General features: G+C 46.8%; 1 protein-coding gene across 3 annotated transcripts in view; it reads right to left on the reverse strand.

Moving 5' to 3' along the window:
* The window catches only part of PRKCB (protein kinase C beta), a 333375-nt gene that overhangs the window by 58994 nt on the left and 257930 nt on the right, over positions 1–16451 (reverse strand). The gene's annotated exons all lie outside the window — the stretch shown is intronic.

The following is a 16451-nucleotide window of genomic DNA, read 5'->3' on the forward strand; positions in this document are numbered from 1 at the left end:
CTGGGAAAGAGAATAAGCCTGTCAGGGTGGTCGGAAGGGCCCAGAAAGCCGCGGCAGCCGACGCTCATTCAGACCCACCCCAAGCTCTGCCCAGATGCCCTCTGTGGACACTGAAACAATGGATAAAGTTTTCTCCAGACCTCGCATTTTGAATGGCTAAATCCAATCAGTAGGGAGGGTTCCAACAACAACAAGCAAGTATCGATCCTTTTGGGATTTGTATCAATGCCCAGCCAACAGGGCTAGGATGTAAACCTCATGAGGGAAAGGATCTTTGCTGGTTTTGTTTACTGCTGTCACCCAAGAGCCTGGTATAGTGCCTGGTACATGGTAGAGTTTCAATAAATATTTGTTGAATGAGAGAATGGGCGAATTCCTGATAAAACTGAATTTGGAGCACCTGTCTCCTTATTCACTCGATTATTTAATATTCAAGAAAAGTCTGCTAAGCACTGGGAATACAGCAATAAAGAAGCAGACACGTTCTCTGCCCCTGCCGTCCAGAGGAAGAAAGGCTTCTGATATTAATTACAGGGATGATTAGTGTAATATTTTAACACCCTCTCCTGTTGTCCTGGGGCTTCCTTCCATGCAGCTGTGGTCACCAATCCAGCATGTTAATCAGGGTGGCTCAGGACACATCATTATTTTCACTGGTTGTGATTATGCCAGATGCCACAGTGGCCAGTGGGTACCATTTTCAAGAAGCCTCTTAGAAGCAGCACAGGGCAGTACCAGTACCCTGCAGGAGACCTGATCGGCCCCAGGGCTTCTGGGAAGGCTTCCTGGAGGAAGAAGCAATCAGACTGCAATAAGCATTCACTGCATGCACTGTGTCATGTCACCACTACATTTTTGAGTACTTATCAATGCGCCACACAAGTAGTGGTTTTCATTTGTTATTTCTCATTACTTTGCAGAACCCCATTTTACAGGAAAGCCAGGCTCATGGAGGGGAAGATGCCCTCACACAGCAAATTCAGTTAGGGACAGGGCCAGGGTTTGAACTCAGGTCTAACTGACTCTAAAGTCTCTGCCTTTAAACACTTGACTTGCTCAGAGCTCCAGAAGAATCCTCAAGGTGCTTAGGTGGTTGGGTAAATAAAATGCTCACACCTGACTCAGCTGGGGGACCGGAGAATGCAATAGAGCCTTAAGGCCAGAGGGAGGGAGGCCTAGAAAGCTCTTTGAGGCAGGAGGGCAGCTTGGCATATTTCGTTCAGCTCTTATCTTAATGGTAAATTAGAGTCTAACTGCATGGAAGCTTCCAGGCTGAGCCCACCGGCTCCCAGAGGCCCCATTTCCTGCTCTCACCATCTCCTTTCTCATCACAGCCAGGGGTGGCCATGGGCACTGTAGACCCAGGAATTTAGAGCACTTAGCAAGAAAGTTCCTGGTGCACACTGCCACTACCATAGGACTTTCTCAGCTTCTCCCCTCCAGCCCCACTAGAGAAATAAGGGCTGCCAAGCTGAGCAGGGCCTACCTGCCGGGCATCTACTCGATCCCCACGCAGACCCGCCAGTCCACATGGCAGGGTGGGGCTAAAAGTGCTGGGCCATGTGTCTCCAGTTTGTTTCCGGTCTTCCCTGTTCTCTCGCTAGTCCTCAAGGGCCACTTTCCCTTCCCCAGCCCTCACCACAGCAGAAACAATGCCTCCAGGAGGCCAGTGTTCGAAGACGCAGAGAGTCAGGTGGAGCCAGGGCTGTTCTGCTCCCAGGTTCCAGAGAAGATTGGGGAAGGGACAAGTGCAGGGTGGAGGCAGGGACGTGACTTGCCTGGGAGACAAACCAGTAGAGGGGCTGAAGGTGGAAAGAAGAACCTTCAGCTGAGAGGACCCCTGAGCCCAACAGGAGGGGGCTCAGTAGTGAGCCGGTTTAGAGTGTGGACAGCCCCACCGACCCATCACCACTGGTCAAGGCACCATCTAACAATCCCCTTCTCTTTTTTTTTTCTTTTTAAAAATTTATCTATTTTTTATTTTTTATATTAAATATAATTTATTGTCAAATTGGTTTCCATACAACACCCAGTGCTCATCCCAACAGGTGCCCTCCTCAATGCCCATCACCCACTTTCCCCTCTCCCCCACCTCCCATCAACCCTCAGTTTGTTCTCAGGATTTAAGAGTCTCTTATGGTTTGCCTCCTTCTTAAGTTTCTCAGGATCCACATATGAGTGAAAACATAAGGTATCTATCTTTCTCTGTATGACTTATTTCACTTAGCGTAATACCCTCCAGTTCCATCCACCTTGCTTCAAATGGCATGATTTCATTCTTTCTCATTGCCAAGAATTATTCCAAACAATCCCCTGCTCGACCACCCAAGACACAGAGGAGGGGGCCCTGGACACCTTGAGTGTCGATGCAGTCATAATAGGACATCCCAGCCCCCTGACAGGAGGAGAAGCAGGACAGATGGCTGAGAAGTTCCCTGATAATATTTCCATTATCCCCATTTTACAGATAGACTAAGTGAGGCTCAGAGAGCTTAACCTGCTCGAGCTAACAACTGCTCTAAAAATGCTGCTCTGGCCATGTTACTCAAATGCATACAATCCTTCAGTGATCCCCACAAGCCAGACAATTCCGTGACCACATTCCCTTCTTTCTTTTCCTTTGAATATTCTATTCCCACCGCTTGCAATGTCCTTCTACACTCTTTCACTGCCCAGAAAATCAGTGATTCAGCTCAGATGTCACCTCCTTCTCAAACCCTCAGGGATGTACTCAGACCAAATGGGTCACTCCCTCCGCTGGGCACCAGGACTTTTTTGTAGCTATGTCAGTCACTTTAACACAAGTTTCCCAAACTTCCATCGATCATTCGTGTGCCTTTTGCACATCTTTTCCCATCACCTAAACTGGTATTTGCTTAGTATTTTAACAACCTCGTCATATTTTTACTTAACTAAATTTATCTGAAAAAGGAAACTGTGTATCACCACTATTAATGGCAAGCCAGTATCACCAGCCATAAATGGAAATAAGCATAAAAATAAATAAAAGCAAAGCAGTGCTAGGAAATTCTAGTTAGCTTTTGCTAGCTGCTGAAGGTTCCTAGCCAGCCCCTGCATGCTCTCCTTGTTAAAGGGAAAAATGATGTTAGCAAGTGTTAGAGAACTATTAACGGCATATTGTCATCAACTGAGATTTTCTTGTTCAAGTAATAAGAAAGACTGAAAGAAAACATAAAGAGAGAATCGTTCTATCATGATGTGATTTAATTTCATTTAATATCACTTCTATGTACCACCTAAAAAAATCTCAAGCACTAAGCTAAAATCACCTTGCAAATCATCAATGCTACGTGCTTTGCACCTCAGGAAATACTGTGGCATTTGCAGAAATCAGGTTTTTTAAAAATTTCTTTTACATTTATTTTATTATTTTTAAAAATTAAAAAAAAAATTTTTTTTTAACGTTTATTTTGAGACAGAGAGAGACAGAGCATGAACGGGGGAGGGGCAGAGAGAGAGGGAGACACAGAATCGGAAGCAGGCTCCAGGCTCTGAGCCATCAGCCCAGAGCCCGACGCGGGGCTCAAACTCACAGACCGCGAGATCGTGACCTGGCTCTAGTCGGACGCTTAACCGACTGCGCCACCCAGGCGCCCCACATTTATTTTTTTTAAGAGACAGAGAGAGACAGAGCACAAGTGGGGGAGGGGCAGAGAAAGGGGGAGACACAAGCAGGCTCCAGGCTCTGAGCTGTCAGCAGAGAGCCCGACACAGGGCTCGAATTCACAGACTGAGATTGTAACCTGAGCCGAAGTCGGACACTTAACCGACTGAGCCACCCAGGCGTCCCTGAAATTGTTTTTTTTTTTTTTTTTTTTTTTTTTAAGTCAACTAACAGAGATGGGTGTGGATTCTGGTGCCTTGCTCGGTCCCAAGCAACATGGGTAGAAGGAAGAAAAAACCGATACCAGATAGCATCTCTGACATCGTGTGAGTGGTGTACAAATGAGACAAGGTCGGGAAATTCCCCTGTATTGGCTGGAGGAAAGTAGGAATGAAACACATGAAACGCTGGTAACTCTGGAGATACAGAACTGAATCAAATTCTAGAGCAGGGGTCAGAAAACTTTTCCTGGGAAGGGCTGAATAGTAAATATTTTAGTCTCTATATCAACCACTCAACCTCCACCACCATAGTGGGAAAGCAACCATAGACAATACACAAATGCATGGGTGCAGTTATGTCCCAATAACATTTTTTTGTATAAAACTAAGTGATGGCTGGGGCGCCTGGGTGGCTCAGTCGGTTAAGCGTCCGACTTCAGCTCAGGTCACGATCTCGCGGTCCACGAGTTCGAGCCCCGCGTCGGGCTCTGGGCTGATGGCTCAGAGCCTGGAGCCTGGTTCAGATTCTGGGTCTCCCTCTCTCTCTGCCCCTCCCCCATTCATGCTGTGTTTCTCTCTGTCTCAAAAATAAATAAACGTTAAAAAAATTAAAAAAAAAAACAACAAAAAACAAAAAACTAAGTGATGGCTAAATGTCCACTGATAGATGAATAGATGAATGCATAAAGAAAACAGTGTGTGCATGTGTGTGTATGTGTGTGTACACAGTGGAATATCACTCAGCCACAAAAAATAAGGAGATCTTGCCAAGTGTGACAACGTGGATGGACGTAGAAGGTATTTTGCTAAGTGAAATTAGTCAGAGAAAGAGAAATACCATACGGTTTCACTCATATGAGGAATCTAAAAACCAAAACAAACACACAAACCAGAAACAGACCCACAAATACAGAGAACAAACTGGTGGTTGCCAGAGGGGAAGGGGTTTCAGGATGGGAGAAATAGGTGAAGGGGATTAAGAGGTACAAATTTCCAGGGGTGCCTGGGTGGCTCAGTCACTTAAGCATCCGACTTCGGCTCAGGTCATGATCTCACAGTTTGTGGGTTAAAGCCCTGCATCAGGCTCTGTGCTGACAGCTCAGGGCCTGGAGCTTGCTCTGGGTTCTGTGTCTCCCTCTCTCTCTGGCCCTCCCCTACTTGCGCTCTGTCTCTCTCTCTCAAAAATAAACATTAAAAAAAATTAAAAAAAAAAAAGAGGTACAAACTTCCAGCCATAAAATGAATAAGTCATGGGGACGAAAAGTCCCACATAGGGAATACAGTCAACAATATTATAATCACATTGTACGGTGATGGATGGTAACATTGAGGTGAGCGTAGCATAATGTATACGATTGTAAATCACAATGTCATACACCTGAAAGGAACAGAATAACGTGTGTCAACTATACTTCAATATAATTAAGTAAATACGTACATACATACATAAATGGAGATGGGCCAGGCACCAGATGTTTCTAGAATATGTGTTTCAAGAAAGATCAGGAAAAATAAAAGTGACCACATATTCACATTGGCAGTTCAATTTGGAAGTGAATCTTGGCATGCCTTTCAATTCTTCTGACTCTTTATTAGAAGAACCTTCTGGTTGGGCAGTGCACCCACCTGGCCACAGCTGATTGGATCAGAGGTAGCTACTGACCTAAGCTGAGCCAATCAGTTTCTCTCTCCAAAGAATTTGGAATAGGCTACTGGGCAAAGTCAGTCCTGGGTCCCTGAATAGAGAAACACATAGGTCTGCCTAGATTGGTCCTTTTCTACCACATGCAGGCAAAGAAGAAACTGATGTGTCTTGGGGGCAGGGGGGAGGGGAAGAAGTTCAGAGAATGAGAAGAGGCCTTCCTTTCCAGTTCCTGGTTCCAATTTCTCATGAGGCTTGGCTGTTACCCATGAAAAACCTCCATATCCCTACAATAAAGTTACCATTTTTATTTATATCAGTTGGAGAAGATTTCTGGTACTTAGGGGGTCCTGTAAGACAAAATTATTATTTGGGTGGCTCAAATTCTTAATCAAAATTAAAATTTCAGAAAGCCAAATACCAACAGGTCAGTACGCAATCAAAGCCAAGGCAAGGTCCATTCTCTATATAAAACGATGCCTCCTGCTTCTTGGGGGACACTCATTTATGACACAGATCCCAAGCACCAGAAGGTCTGGGCTGTGGCTTGTGGTCTGCATGTTAACAAGTGTCTCTCCCCCTCCCCCTCATGACCCTAATCACGAAATCTGTTGATTTGCGGAACTCTGGGGTACTCTCAAAATCGATTCATTTCATATGGTGGTCAGGAGGTATTCATGGGGAAAACAGACTTCTACCTTGATGTTCCTAACAGCTTCTTCTTCTCAGTAGTCATTAACAGGGGTAAGAAGGAAACTTCTCTTTGTTCCTCCTTAATATTCTCATCAGGCTTTCCCTTTCAATAGGAATCTCTCCGGCCCCTCTTAGAGGCCTTTTTGAGGGCTCTCCTCACGTCATGAAGGAGGTGGTTTTTCACAGTGCTTATAAAGATTTAATACTCCTCAATCCAAGACGCAATTTATGCCCCTTGAACTTGGGCAGACCTTTGCGACTGCCTCAATGAACAGGATGATGGCAGTGGCCCCCTGTGACTTCTGAGTAGCTTCTCAGTTTCTCTTGGGACACCTGCCTTTGGAGCCCTGGTGCCACCATGCCAGTGAGGCCAAGGAATGAGACCCCGTGGAGAAGCCCTGGGACTGCATGCCAGCCAGCCCCGGTGCTCCAGCCTCAGCGGTCCCAACCACTGCAGGAGAGAGCCCAAACCACGATCAACCAGCAAGCATTCCCAATTCGCAATCCCTGATGCACGGAGACATTGGGAGATAATAGTCTGTGGTTGGTGGAGTTTGGGGATGATGTCTCACCAGCGATAGATGACTAGAACAGAGTCTTCTAAGTTCCCACGTGCACTGATATAACCCAGCGTTGCCAGGTGTGGTCCCTGTTACCTTGGTTTTTTTAATTCTTGGGTTTCGTTATGCATATTCTCTTCTATCACTTTCTTTATTTTATCTTATTTCATTTCATTTTATTTTATTATTTTATTTATGTTACGCTATTTTATTTTTAAATGTTTATTTATTTTTGAGAGAAGGCGAGAACAGGGGAGAGGCACAGAGACGGGGGGAGACAGAGGATCCGAGGCAGGCTCTGTGCTGACAGCAGAGACCCTGATGCAGGGCTCAAACTCACAAACTGTGAGATCATGACCTAAGCTGAAGTCAGTCTCTTAACCGACTAAGCCACCCAGGTGCCCTTCAATCAGTTTTATTTTTAAAAGGCTTCAATTAAGAGATGCAACAGAGAAGGAATTCATTGTGCCTTCCAAATGTGTCATCTTTTCTAGTCTTATCCAGGACTTGGAAGGCTGGCCAATTCATCCATTCATTCAGTAAACATTACGTGTCTGGGATGCACCAGGCACTGGGATAGGCACTGGGGATGCAGGGCTCACAAAGCTCGCCCTCCTGCACAAATAATTACCTAAATCAGTTATGATTAAACCCCAGCAAGAGAAGTGCACGGCGCCTCACAACTGGTTAAACAGAGGACCCAACCTGATCGCGCAGGTCAGCGAAAGGTGTTCTGGGGAAACAATAGCGAAGTGTGGACCTAGAAGATCAGCAGAGCCAGCAGGCATATTCCAGGCAGAGGGAAGAGAACTGTGCTCCCTTAGGATCAAACTATCCAAACCTACAAACCTTCTCCTAGAATTACTGTAGGAAGTGAGCACTCAAGCTCTAGAATGCAGATCCTAGATTTCAATTCCCAGCTGTCTGCGAGGCAGCAGCCAATCATCTCTAGCAGAATTGGAGAGATCCAGCAACCAGAGCAGCTGGGATGCTGGACCAACAAAGGCTGGAATGGAATGGTACATGGTTTGCACCAGGAAGAAGGGAGGGGGGCGCTGGAGGCGGGACCAGCACAGGTCGGGGGGGGGGGGTCCTTATGGGTTGGTAATGATAACCCCTCCCATTTCTTGCTTATACTGCTCAGGATCTCCTTTAATCTCCACTGGAATGCACAGTGGGAACTTCAGTACCTCACTCTACAGACGAGGAAGCCAGGGCGTAGGAAGTGCGTGTCTTGCCTAAAGTTTCTCCCCTAGAAGTGAAACTTCCTACGGCCCCTGTCTCCAAAACCCACACACTTAACCATATTCTATCTGATTCTCTGGACCTCAAGCACCAAGTGTTCTGCTGTGGGAAATTATTCAAATTATTTACTGCAAGCGGTCACAGGAGGGTTTCAAATTCGGCTCCAGATCCCAGCCCTGTTCCTCCTTTTCCTACCCACCCCACGTGTTGAGGCTGGGGAGCTCATGGGCTAATTCAAGGCCCATGAGACAGAACAGTCATTTCTTTCTCCATTTCTTATACAGCCATTGACAAACCATTCGTTTACTTGGCGAGATGGGCTTGGTCTGAGTTGGTGCCACAACCATGCATCCAGGTCCCTCCATCCACAAGCTCTCTTGGGGATTCTGTGCCAGGCACAATGCTAGGCATTGGTGATGTGCCCTAAAACAGGATGGGCATGGCCCTGCTTCCAAGCATTAAGCGGCCCAGGGAGATCTTCCTTCCTCCCTCTGTGCCCTGATGCACTGGCATGAGAGAGGGAAATAAATGGCAGAGAAATCGCCATTGCCACGGCCACAGCGATGGCCAGGTTCTAAAATGTTCCTTCAAATGGAAATGATCTTTTGCTTTTCATTAATTGCCTCATGAAGTTTCCGGAGCTTCCAGTTCAGTTAATACCAACATAGAGGGCGTGGGCTGTTTGCTCAGCTGTCCCTCCGTCTCCAGGGTGAGGATTCCAAACAGATTGAAAGGATGTGTTGAAGTGACGCTCTTATCAAATTCCAAGCCACATCTGTTACCCAAGAATCTTCTGGGAGAGATGTGATAAATAACAACGCTCCAGTGGCAGCAGATAAAATGTGGGAAAGTAGCCCAGGGACTCCTGGATGCAAAGTATGTTGCGATGAACTTTACTGGTGAATGCAAACGGCAGAACGTGCCTGGAGTCGTGGCCTTTGCATAATGTTGCATGATGGTTAGGGCATGGGGTTCAGAGTCACGGGACCTGGTACCTGCCCGAGTTCCACTGCACACTAGCTGCATGACCTTGGGAAGTTCACCGAACTTTTCCTCCTCTGGCAATACGGGGACACCAACAACACTTAGCTGTTGGTGGTAGTGAGGGAATTTTACAGGATACAGTGAGCAAAGTGTGCACCTTAACACCGTGCTGGGCAAATGATGAGGGTTTAACACCTGGTGGTTGTCCATTTTTCTAGGGCTGCCGTAGCAAAGAACCAGAAACTGGGTGGCTCAGCACCACAGGATTTTATTCTCTCACAGTTCTGGGGGCCAGAAGCCTGGAACCAAGGTGTTGGCAGACGTGCTTCCTTCTAGAAGCTTCCTTCTAGATTCTCACGGAGAATCTGTTCCATGCCTCTTTCCTGATTTCCAGTGGTTGCCAACAATCCTTGGCTTACAGATACGTCACTCCAATTTCTGTTTTCACGTGGCATTCTCTCCTGTGCCCCCGTGTCTGTGTCCAAATTTGCTCTCCTTTTAAGGACACCAGTCATTGAATCACCATACCAGAACTTGATTACATCCTGTAGTTAGGACTTGAACACATATTTTGGGGGAAGACAATTCCACCCACTACAGTGGTTATCATCTACTTCATCTTTATCAGAGAACGATCGACCGAGAACGACCGAGGGGCCTGATCATGATCCTTGCCCACCAGCACCAATGTCTGCTTCTCAACTAACTGTGGGTCCGTGCACTTACCAATGTGAAAGGGCAGGCATAGTCAGGGACCCAAGACCCCGCTCCCTTTCCCCAACTTCACTGGACACCTGCCAAAAGTCCAAAGCCAAACTGAGACTCTCTTAACTCCTCTTGGTTACACCCCTCATCCAAGGCGTCAACAAGTTTTGTCAGCTCTGCATTCAAAATGTATTCCCTCCCCGACGTCCTTCCTGACCTAAGCCACCATGCTTCTGAGTCTGGCCTCCTGAAATTGTCTCCTAATTATTCCTTGCTCCCCTGCCCGCCCCCACCCCGACCACTTGTTCCCAACCAACACGCCCACTGTTTTCTACATACCCCAATGATGCTATAAAATGCAAGTGGGTCTGTGCTCCCTCTGCCTTCCTAGGGTCTTCCTCTCCCCCCACTGCACTTAGGACTCTCCCCATAGACACGCTCAAGTTTACTCCCTCATCTCCTTGCAGAGGTCCTCCCTGACCACCTTCTCTAAGTTAAAAAAAAAACTTTTTTAATGATTATTTATTTTTGAGAGAAACAGAGTGTGAGCGGAGGAGGGGCAGAGAGAGAGGGAGACACAGAATCCGAAGCAGGCTCCAGGCTCTGAACTGCCAGCACAGAGTCCAACTCAGGGCTTGAACTCACAAACTGCAAGATCACGACCTGAGCTGAAGTCAGATGCCTAACCAAATGAGCCACCCAGGTGCCACTGACCACTCTCTCTAAAGTTACAGCCCAGTTTGTTATTCCTCATCCGCTTCCCCTTACTTTTTCTTCATAGTACTCACCACACCTGGCATTAGAGTCCTCTCTCTCTCTCCTTCCCTCCCTCCCTAGATGTAAGCTCTCTGAGAGCAGTTATTTTGTTGACTTGTTTACTGTTGTACCCCCAACAGACACTCAAGGAATATCCATTGGATAAATGAATGGGAAAAATCTGCGTGAGGAGAGAGTAGCTTAAAAAACAAACAAACAAAAACCCTAGCTCTGGGTCACTGGAGATCTCCAGTGACTTAAGTCTAAGCGTTGTTTAACTTATATATGGCCATATCTAACCCATATTTCACAAAGAAATTGAAGTGGCATTCAAGATTATATAACATAAACAAGTGGATTTCATGATATGTAAATTATACTTCAATAAAGGTGGTTAAAAGCATTATACACTATAAAGTGTTTACAGTTTCTCTTTTTCTCTTCCTCCCTCCTCAGGTTCCTGGAGGCCAAAGCAACCAGAGACACATGAGACCTAACACAAGTTCATATTTCCTTTAAGGAAAATCATTTTTTAAAGAGAAGAATAAGCTTTCCCTAGAACTTAGGTCTCAAAGAAATGTCTCGCATGGATCTTGAACTCATAGTGCTACAGTGGATGGTGTTCTTAACAACATCCCTACAACAGGGAAGGTGGAGGAAGGGGAGGAGGAGGAAGGGGAGGGGGAGAAGGGGAAAGGAGGAGAAGGGGGAGGGGAGGAGGGGGAGAGGGGAGCGGAGGAGGGGGGAGAGACCAAGCATCTAGCACTGTTGGAACCTCCAAGCTGAACTAACACACTGGGATTGGGGAAAGACTTGAACTTGAACTCAAATGGTGCATCCAAAAGAGAAAGACAGAGACGGACTTGAGGCTCATGGGGTCCCGGAAGTCCAACCTGGGAGAAGAGGATGGGTCAATAAGGTGCCTGAGCTGAGGTTGGCATGGGACAGGGAGAGAGAAGCAAGTTAACACCGGGTGTATACGCTGTAGGCTCACTGTAGACCCCCAGCCCCCTCCTCTCCCACACCCACCACACAAGGGAACAGGCTCGGGGGCAGGTCTTGGGTGGTGGTCTGCTGCAAGGCATGCATCCTCCCTTATTTTAGGGTTCCATCTTTTCAGGGGTTCCCCTGCTCTCTGGGCTGTCTCCTGTGGGTTGTACCCAGCCCCACGGAGGCCAGCAGAGGGTACTTTAGATCAGCTCAGCTCTGATCTGAAGGCAGACGCTGCTCCTCCCCTCCCCACCCTTAGCTGGGGTCTGCCTTGCAGGCTGGCACCAAGCTCCTCTTTCTCCAGGACGCACATTAGAATTCTCTGCGGAGCTTCCAGAAGCTGATGCCTGGGCCACAGTCCAGACCAATTAAATCAGAATCTTCTAAATATTGGGGGCCTTCTTGTGCCAGGCTTGGCCTGCCCGGGGGAGGACGCAGTGGTGGTTTGGCAGGCCATCAGGGTGGTGGTGTAATCAGGGGCTGGAGCACTGGGCAAACACTGTCCATCTGCCCCTCCCAAAGTGTTCACCCACTCAGGAGGAAGACTGTGAGAGAAATCTGGGTGCGGCTGCGTTACAAAATGAAGGTTAGCTCCCGCATCCACATCTTCTAACATGACAGGGACGCTGACAAGCTCTTTGAGGTAAGAATGCGGCTGCGATAGAGTCTGAAGAGCTGGAAGCTTTGCATCTAATTAGAATTGTGAGACCCCGGTGGTACAAGTTCGGCTCTGTAATCATGAATTTAAAGCCTGGCTCGGTCATGTGCTTGCTGTGTAATCGTGGGCGAATTACTCAACCTCTCTGAGTCTCAGTTCCCTCGCCCATGAAAGGGCCACAATGGCAGCTCGTCCCCCACAGGGCTGCTGTGAGAGCGAGTGACATAACGCAGGTGACACTGGGCGCTCAGCACCACAGCAAGCCACATTGTTAACGCGAAAGCAGAGTCAGGAAGAATAAAAGAGACGCTCCAACTCCCTCTATGGGGAGCATGGTTCTCTCTCCCTTTATCGGAAGGGACAAACAGAAAGGCAGAAGGCGAGCCGAAGCCACAGACCAAAATGTCTGCAAAATCAATCTCCCAGGAGATGTAATGCCAAGTCCGGAATGAAAGCCAGGTCCTACATTCTGTGCTTAGAGATGGGGCGGGCACGAGCCCTCCCCAGGAGGCTAAGAGGACCCTCGGGGAGGTGAATGCTCAGTGTGGACAGGGCTTCCCTGTGAAATCAGCAGAGCCTCTGTCAGCTTCCAAAGTTCTGAAGGAGGGAGGGACGATATGCCTGGCCTCCAGGCCTTCATCGATCGGTCTGTTGTGGCATGCAGATGTGCCGAAGTCCGCCCTCGGACTGGGCCAGGGATAAAGACTTGGCTCGAGCCACTCAACCCTTGGTAACTAGAGGCCTGGAGTGTGGGGCAGATCCATTCCAACTGAGCGATCTTAGAGCATGCTGGATGTGGGAGCAACAGGTAGACAAGAGTCCATCAGTCCATGGGGCCACGAGGATGACTCCATGGCATAAGGCATGTGAAGAGCTCAACAGAGCAAAAGAACAGAAGGTGCCATGTTCATCATGGCCGATGAATTGTTAGCCTTTGAGGCTTTCCCGACCTCCAACTTTCACTGGACAAGAAGATGTCCTAACACGCTCTAGGTTACCCTCAGGGCCCCGAGTTTGATTCTACAAAGTGTATTCTTATCGTTCAAACTTCGGATCAAGTTTTCTTTTCTTTTTTTTTTTTTTTTTTAATGCTTTTTTTTTTTTTTTTTTTCCAACGTTTATTTATTTTTGGGACAGAAAGAGACAGAGCATGAACGGGGGAGGGGCAGAGAGAGAGGGAGACACAGAATCGGAAACAGGCTCCAGGCTCTGAGCCATCAGCCCAGAGCCCGACGCGGGGCTCGAACTCACGGACCGCGAGATCGTGACCTGGCTGAAGTCGGACGCTTAACCGACTGCGCCACCCAGGCGCCCCTCGGATCAAGTTTTCTAAGCACGTATGTCCACACATACTGTGCGTTTAAATTTTATTTTTAATGGTGGTCACATTAACCAAATATGAAGTCATGTGGGTTGGGGGAATCAAATGCCTTTGCCTCTAGCCACAAACAGGAAGTTAACAGTGTAGAAATGATTTCTGGCAACTGGGGAGACTTGTTAATTGAAGAAGTACTTCAGAAAAAATGGAAAAGCGATACAGTGGGGAAAAGATGTTAATTGGGAGTTAATAGTGTGGATCTGGGTAGGACTTGGTGGGTGCAATCTTCAAGTTGGACGAACAAAAAATAAGAACAGTGACACTCAGCACGCAGATCAACTCCGATGATACAACTTGGTTATTTCATGATTTATTATGTAAGGCTTTCTGTATTTAAAATAAAATCTCTTTATATGGTTACATATGTATGATTCCAACTATATGACATTCTGGAAAAGGCAAAACCATGGAGACAGTGAAAAGATCAGTGGTTGCTAGGGGGTAGGGGGGCGGGAGGGATGAATAGGCAGAACGCAGAGGATTTTTAGGGCAGTGAAACTATTCTGTATGATACTATAACGGTGGATATATGTCATTATACATTTGTCCAAACCCACAGAATGTACAACGCGAAGGGTGAATCCTAATGTAAACTGTGGACGTTGGGTGATAATGACGTGTCAACACAGGCTCATCAATGGTAATGAATGCACCACTGTAGTGGGGGACATTGATAATGGGGGAGATCAGCCAAAATTTCAGGTCAGAGTTTGGGTTAACAGGTGTTAAGATTTAAGCCTTTTAAAACGATGTCATGTGACACCTCAGATTTAATCAAGTTGAACTATTGCCCACTAGCAGAGAGAGCCGGAGGAAGTGTGAAAGGAAGTTTAGAATGGAGGTACTTTTAGCCGAGTCATCTCTGGGCTTGCTATTGTTAAGCAAATGTCACTACACTGAGGAAGGAATGACTCACAGCCAATGCTGGGGACAGGGGGGCAGAGGGGGATAAGGAGATTGGAACCTCATATGCCTAGCTCCTATGTTTTCAATGAAGATGTTTAGTTGGATTTCATTTAAAAAATTTTTTTAATTGTTTGATTGGGCTGTCCTAAGAAACGCAAAAATTTCAAAACCCTGGGCTATATCACTCCTAATTACTGATATCATAGATTCGGTTAACGATAACTGATAGGTATCAACTCCAGTTATCGTAGTGTTCTTTTGAGCCAAAATCAATGCTGGCGATATGTATGCTTAGTCAATTTTCTTTGAATCATGTGTTACAACTGACAAAGGTAGATGGTTAAAATAAAAGCAGATTTCATTTGACTGTTTTTTCACACGGTTCCCCAGGGAAAGCAAACCAGTAACTGATGCCTTTTACCGAAAGAAAATGCAATGAAACCCTTAAGGGTCTGTCATCGATTTGAACAATTAGGTTGCACAAAGGAAGCCTGTTTTCTCTCTAATCTGATCTGCCCTGTGTGCGCAAGCCTTCCTTTGCTGGTGGTGTTATAGGCTAATGGAGAACGGGCTTCCTCCAAGGCAGAAATGGAGCACTTGGAGGGCAGCTGGCCATGTGGCTTAGTGGTTATGCATTCAGGAGACGGACCCCCTGGGTTTGATCCTGCATTCACTGTTTGCGTAAATCTGCAAGTCTCTTGTCTGTCTCAGCCTCTACTTCCTCATCTGTGAAATGGGGCTATCAATAGTACCCACCTTGTAAGATCGTTGTAAAGTTTAAAAATTTTTTTTTAACATTTTCATTATTTTTGAGAGAGAGAGACAGAATGAGCAGGGGAGGGGCAGAGAGACAGGGAGACACAGACTCCAAAGCAGGCTCCAGGCTCTGAGCCATCAGCACAGAGCCCAATGTGGGGCTCAAACTCACGAGCCGTAAGATAGGACCTGAGCCGAAGTCAGACGCTTAACCGAATGAGCCACCCAGGAGCCCCAAATTGCTGTAACGTTTAAATGAGCAATGCATACAAAACATTTAGACAAGTTCTCAATGCTCAGAATATATTATCAATCTCTGCAGTGGTTTTCAATGAGGTTTTGGGCAGGAGGGGGGGGGGGTTGAAACACATTATGTCTAATCGTATTCACTATCCATATTTGTGCATCCCACATTTTTACCCTGGGTGTTGGGCAATTATAACCTACAGGTTTCTGCTATTATGTTTGTTGTAGAAAAAAATTATGGGTTATGCTGTTAGAAACCCGGGATTCATCTTAACAGGACTGTGGATTTCTGAAACAGCACATAAAGATGCAGTTGACATGGATATGCAGAGAGTAGCAGGAGCCGTGACAGCACAGTAATTGGACCAGTGGCCATGAATTATCACCTGAGACACGGTTTCCATGCTAATAGCCTCTAGCTGGCCCTTCAACAGCAGAAGTAGAATTCACTTTGTATTATTTTTCCCAAAGAGTCAGGCAACACGTTCAAGAATGTACAGGCTTAACAGCAACTCCCACTTTGGTCTGTGTATCAGACAGGACAGTTATTTCCTTCCTTCTCTTAGAGAAACTGCCCAAACCCCCTCTGCTTTTCAGAGAGCCTGTTTCTGTTGTCCTTCCTGATGGATGTCTGGCAAAGCGACCTCTCCCCATGGCCACGGATCATCGGGATCCCTGTGCCATACTGGCCCATCAGATTCTCCTTCCTGGGATTTTAAAATTCTAGGATAGTCCAGATGTGAGAAATAGATATTGAGAATTGAGGAGTGACACAGGCTGGTGCATATCCACAGACAGAGACATTAGCAAGAAGCAGGGATGACAGACTGGGGCCCCCAAGAGGGAGGCCATGTTGTGGGTTTCCTGGAAGAAGCTTCCTTGTTCCGGCTGTACTTCCTGCCTTCGGGTATTGATGAGAGACACAGAAACAGGCACGTCTTTCTAATAAGTACCCCCTTTGCTCACTCTGGCTTGACCATCTACTTGTAGCAGGGCAGAGGCTTATAAATTTGAATTCCAGAGATCTCGTTTTCCTTGATATAATCAATTCTGTTGGGGGAAAATGGACGCTTCTAATTTCTTGTT

Source organism: Leopardus geoffroyi, chromosome E3 (assembly GCF_018350155.1).
Source record: "Leopardus geoffroyi isolate Oge1 chromosome E3, O.geoffroyi_Oge1_pat1.0, whole genome shotgun sequence".
Lineage (NCBI taxonomy): Eukaryota > Metazoa > Chordata > Mammalia > Carnivora > Felidae > Leopardus > Leopardus geoffroyi.